This window comes from Camelus ferus, chromosome 2 (assembly GCF_009834535.1).
Source record: "Camelus ferus isolate YT-003-E chromosome 2, BCGSAC_Cfer_1.0, whole genome shotgun sequence".
NCBI classification, from domain to species: Eukaryota; Metazoa; Chordata; class Mammalia; order Artiodactyla; family Camelidae; genus Camelus; species Camelus ferus.
This window is the reverse complement of record NC_045697.1, coordinates 70,696,507-70,702,573: the sequence shown is the minus strand read 5'-3', so window position 1 is coordinate 70,702,573 and position 6,067 is coordinate 70,696,507. Positions and strand designations below refer to the sequence as shown.

The following is a 6,067-nucleotide window of genomic DNA, read 5'->3' as shown; positions in this document are numbered from 1 at the left end:
GTCTCTCCACTCTTTTTTTTTTTTTTAATCATTTTTCAAAATTGAAGCATAGTTAATTCGGGTCTCTCCACTCTTATTGAGACACTTTTTTTTTGTCAAGAGGTTTCTGTCTTATCTTTTGGAAGTTCTTTTTGTCTTTGTACACTGCTTATCCTTCACCTAACAATTAAATGTTAGAATTACTGTAGGCCCTTTCTTCCTTTTCAGTTTTATCCATTGCAGTTACTTTAAATGACCATGTATACATAACATGTACTAAATTCATACCTCTAGCTCATGCTTTTCCTCTCATCATTCTGGTCCCCTATTGTACTGTCTCCCTCCTGCTCATTTCTCTCTAGCCACAATGACCTATTTTCCTCTGCGTTGAATTTAATGAGATTTTTCTGTTTCCAGACTTCCACAGTTTCCCAACACTCTCTTTCTTTGTGTATCTAAGACTCACTCATCTTCCAGGTCTTGATTTAATGTCTAGTCTTCAGAGAATTCTAAATTACTAGAATACAGTTTCCTTGTTATATATTTTCGTTGCATAACTTCCCTTGTTAGTCTTACTTGTTACTCTGGAGTGTAACCAGAAAAGCATTGGACCAAGAGCAGGAGACTGGTTCAGAGCCTGACACTGCCCTAGTTAACTTGTGAGCCTCTAGTGTGAGTACTATACTAAATGAGGACTTCTCAAGCTTATTTTAGCATAAACCCATCCAGCTGGATGCTTTTCCTTTATTTCAAAGACTGTGGGAAAAAAAAAATCTAGTCATTAGTTTTGTAGATTCAGTTATAAGATCTATTCATCTGATCAAGGAGTATCTTCCTTGTGGTTTTCCTGGGGAGAACAGAACCTTTCTTCTGCGTGATTTTGTGCTGTGGTCCTGGTTAGCATCTACAGCATAAATAATTAAGGACAGCTGCTCAGAAATGTAAGAGGAGTTGAAAGATCACACTCAGAAACCCAGAGCAGATAAACATTGTTTAGGGACATAGAGGCTTGAGAAGGGTGAACTTTCCACATAGATGTGGAGTCAATAGAGGGGAAGTATTATTTGGCCTTTTGTGGAAACAAGAAAACAAAGTTACAGTAGAATTCTTCCACTGAGGCTTAGTGATTGTCTATGCAAATTACAATGTTGAATGGAGAGAACATCCATTCTGTTCTTTAAGGTATGAAAAGCCTAGACAGCCTCTGTGTGTGTGTGTGGGGGGGGGGGTATGAGAGAGAGAGAATATGAAATTGAAAAACAGAACTGGTACAGTTTCATCTGCCTTACACAGATTTAGAGACATTCTCCCAGAACCACATTATCTTTTAGTTAAATATTTTAGACATTTTAACATCCTCCATTTAGCTCCCCCAGGAAGGACAAGAAAAAGATTTTGTGGGGACTGATACTTATAAAAAGTGATAGTCATTATTAAATAAAAGATCTAAGGTATGGAGGTAATTATTCATTTAGAGTGAGAGAAAGCACAACGGTTTACATGTTTTAAAAGCCAACAAATATCACAAATGTCAAAAAAACACGCTTCTGTAATACTTATTTTCTGCATATTTTGGCTTTATAGTATTTGATTACTCCTTCAAATGACAAAAATTTTGTAAAACCATTTTTTTTTACAGGGAAAAGAGAAAGATAATCAGTCTTTCTCTGGCTGGGCTGAACAAAATTTGTTTTAGGTTACTTACAGCTGAGACGCCCAAACACGTGACTGCATACACATTTATACTTGCTCTTTGTAAAATTAACCCAAGAAATACTAGCCACCTGATAAATTCTGTTTCTCATGAATCCTATCAAAAGAGAAAATAAATTACATTGTGTTTTAAGTGAATATATGGCAGATTGTTTTCCTGAGAAGAGAACAAAAGGAAACGCATGGTCAGCATGTAACTTGATGCATCTCATAATTAGAAATTATTCACAAACTACTATTTGACTCCATAGATTTCACACGTTGTTTTGCTTCCACAATTCACAAAATTCCATTACCAAGAGCTATCAAACACATTCATATCACAAGCAGACAAGGGGCCTTGCTGATTCATGCACAGCACAAGGCCAGTCAGTGCAGGGACCAGTAAAGACATTCCTTGAAAGGCAGTGGTACATTGGAGTAGCCAGTCGTAACTTAATAATACATAGAAGTGACTGCAAACCACAGAAAATGCATACCACCAAATCCTAAATAAATTCTGAACTCAATTTCCTGTAACTCATATGCTCATAATATCCATTCCAATGCTACCCAGCAGGAAAGAAATGGAGACAAGGGAAAGAGAGACAAAAATCCTAACTGGTTTCAGTGAAAGCATCTTCCTTTTACAAATTTTACAGCAAAAACACATAACTACATGAAAACATTGCTAGGTCCTGCCCAGATGACCTTGAAAGTAGTATATGCAAGTGAAAGTCTCTGAAGCATAAATTTCATTAGCTTTGTGATAAATCTGCCCCCAGATGTGTCTCTGGTAGAAGTGCCATCCATCAACTGATGGTGTTTCACACAGAATGAAGACAGGGGGAAGGACAGTAGGTGGAGAGGAAGTTTGGCCTCCTGCAGGGTAGAGGTTCTACATGGCCTCTTAAAGGACCATTAGTCCCAAGCCTCATATTTTATCTTCTAGATCTTTGTCTCCTGGAATGTGAAAAGGGAAAGTATGCTCAGTACAGCGAGTGCTTCCATTTTTCACTATGTTCATCATGAAAAAAATTGACAGAAGGAATAGGCACTGCTCTTCCAGTGATGCCCAGGCTGAACTTGTGTGGAGGCACGACATGGCTGGGCTGCAACAAATCAGCATCTAGCCTTCAGTTTTGTAGACCCAGAAGCTCAAATGTGTCATATCTGAAGAGTTAAACCAGGCTAGTTATATTCCAGTAAGCTGGTTGTATAGAAACACAAATGTTAACTTACTAATTTAATAGGATGTAATTACTGCTAAGGAGCTGAGACACTTACCTTATGGGTTAACATCTTTTTTGGTTTTGTTTGTTTGTTTGTTTCCCAAGATAATTCTACTTAGGTGGCAAAGGTATAATTAGAAGATTATTTGGACAACATAAAACAAAATATGGTACTAATAAACTGATTAGACAGAATGACATTTTAATGGAATCACACCCTGGTGACCATATCTCAAATTTGAGTGTTCACAAAAATATCTCAGCCAAACAGAAAGGAAAAAAATCTAAAACCATTTAAAATATAATCATTACTTCAAGAGCTGGAGGTATTTTATTCTTGTTCTATAAATCAGGATGCAAATATAATGAAATTTAAAAGGGGATTCATGAACAATTATTCAAGGCAGTTTGGAATGTTTGGGATTTAAGGGCTCAAAATCATAAAAAATTTAACTATATCTTTCAATAGGCTGGACTCATTGTCACTTGAAAAGATCAAGCCAGGCTTAATTAGCTGTGGGTTTGATGATATAAATGGAATTTATATTTTAATTTAAAGCAGTAAAAATTCTGTAAAAGTGAGTTTCTGAGATTTTATTGCTGTTTTTTAAATCTTTATTTTGCTGATACTGAGAAGGCCTGCTAGAAATCAATTAGAAACACTTACAGATTCTTAAAGCAAAGACTTTCGGAAAGGATGTTGAAAGTGTGGACTAGGAAATATAGCTACTTCCTTTTAAAGAATAGCAAGCAAACATTTTTTTCAAAAATCTTTTTATAATAGTCTAGATCAGTAATTATTAACTGAGGGTGACCATCAGAATCACCAGCGTATATATATATATGTTTATTTTTTTCTCATATGTATGCCTGGTCCCCACCCTGGACTTCCTGAATAGAAATTTTATGGGTGAGGCCTAAACATAACATGCTTTTGAAAAATTCCATAGAGTGATTCTGATATTAAGATTCATAGATAACCATGAGCAAAACTGCCAGTGGTTTAGTGTCAGGATATCACTGTCCAGGATATAAGAATCCAAAACCTCCTAAGACAGGAAACTTGGATTCTGTGATTGGAAATGTGCTCAGATGCAGCACTTTTCTGCTTGTGAAAGTCATTGCTATGTCACTTCCTCCGACCAAAGTCTGGATTTGGAAGAATGGGTCGAATTGTGTCCCAGCTTTGTTGTTCATCCAAGATATTTTTGTCTTTAATTATACAGGATGGGAAAATACTAAGCCAGTGCTAGTTTAATGAAGTTGAAAACATTTATAAACAATTTTATATGTGATAAAATGGAAATCACTTATTTTGAGAAGCTTGGTGCAAAATCATTAGCATTTTGCTAAAATTGTTAGCATTCTGGCAAGGCGAGTCATTTAATAATGGCCATGTTCTTAACTATTAACACCCTATTCCTAAAATTATTTACATTACTTTATGAAGCATATTTTTAATTTTCAGAAAACTTTGAAAAAAAATCTTACTTCTATATAGAAATGAATAGGTTTTAAAATACTTTCATTCAAATCGTCCTAAACTTTTGAAACAACTGCATAGTGTCAGAACTAAGAGCTGTCTTTGTCATTCTGTAGATGAGTAAACTAAGACTCAGAGAAAAAGTTCTTTCTCTCCTGGTGTCATGCAACAGGACTGGAATGTGAGGAGTATCAACTGCTCTGGGTAATTTACATATACAGATCTCATGTATTAGTTTGATAGCTCCTGAGAAAATTATTTTTTCTCCATTTTAAAGACAAGAAAAGGATTAGCAGCCTTTATTAACTTCCCTTACTCATGCAGAGAAAATAACAGAGCTAAGACTGTCTGCCCTCAAAGCCTACGTTCTCATGATATACTAACTCCTTTCAGTAGAATGAGGAACCCTACATAATCCTTAAGAACCTATCTGGATCTCCTCTCTCCCCACTCACCTGAGTCCATCAGTGAGCCTTTAATTGGATCAAGAAAGCTTCCACTGCATTTTACTGCTGAAGGAAAAACAGAGCAGATTAATGTGGAGGAGAAAATAAAGCTCAGTATAAGACCTTCCTAAAAGGTTAGAATCAGAGCTGAGAAATCAATCTAGTAGATACAAAAATTTAATTATTTTGCATCAGGCACTGTGTGAAACTATGGGGATAAAAGATGAATGCTTTGCCACTGAGAAGTCTATATCTGGTGTGGGAGGCTAATGATGTCTGAAAAGTGTGACCAATTTGGTCTTACTTCTATCAAATCAAGATTTTTGAGAGAAGGTAATAAGTAGCATCTTCTATTTTTCAGAATAGGCTTCAATAGCAAAATAAACAGGAAATCTCAGTGGCTTAGTACAATAAATATTTATGTGCTGCTCATGCAAATTCAGAACAGATCTATGGTGATGGAAGTGGAGGCTCTTCTCCACACAGTCACTCAGGGGTCTAGACTGCACCATCAGGGACACATGGTCTCAAAGGTTGCCATGGAAGGGAAATAGAAAACAGAGGACTCATACCTGCTCTTTTATGCATTGTCCTGGAAGTAACTCATGTTACTTCTGCTTAAAGCCTCTGGCCAGAACTAGCCACAAGGAGCTGGACATTATACAGGGAGCTGAACATTCATTAAGCACTAAAATTCTCGGCTACCGATTTCAGCCAGTTTTGACAAGAGTCAAAGTGGAAGGTATAGAACATCATGATCTGGGAAATCTTTCCACAGGTTAGTAGAATGTTGATCTGAGATATGACATCCAAGGGGAAACCAAACTAAAACACCAGTAGGTAGAGGCCATAATGAAGGGCCTGGACTAGATCCTAGAAAGGAAAGACCAAAGAAGATGGGACTTGATGCAGACAAAGAGCAAGCAGCAGTTTCTTGAATCCCTGGGATACAGCCCAGGAGCCATTAGTAAGGTAACTAACTCTTTGCCTGAGTTATGTGTAAAGAGTGGTTTATTAAGAGGAATGAGCCAGTGCAGACACTCATTTCTAACTTTACGTTTATATGTTTCTATGAATACCAGAAGGCTGTGCCTGCAGTTGGCTTTCTTTATTTGGAAAAAAGAGAGAAAAAACAACCCAGTTTCTAGAGAATTAACTTCAACTTCCATTTGTCTGGAAGCTTGGAAGAGAGAAGTAAATAAATCACCTCATCATGTTTTTAAATTGTTTCAGAT

At 36.6% G+C, this 6,067-nt stretch overlaps 1 long non-coding RNA gene across 1 annotated transcript in view; it reads right to left on the bottom strand.

The window, feature by feature from the left end:
• Positions 1-749: 749 nt before the first annotated feature.
• LOC116657573 overlaps positions 750-6,067 on the bottom strand; it is a 122,146-nt gene continuing 116,828 nt past the window's right edge. The window contains exons 2-3 of the long non-coding RNA XR_004312724.1: positions 4,842-4,898; positions 750-2,634 (exon numbers count right to left, since the gene is read on the bottom strand). This is a non-coding gene — a long non-coding RNA (uncharacterized LOC116657573). The remainder of the gene's footprint in view (positions 2,635-4,841; positions 4,899-6,067) is intronic.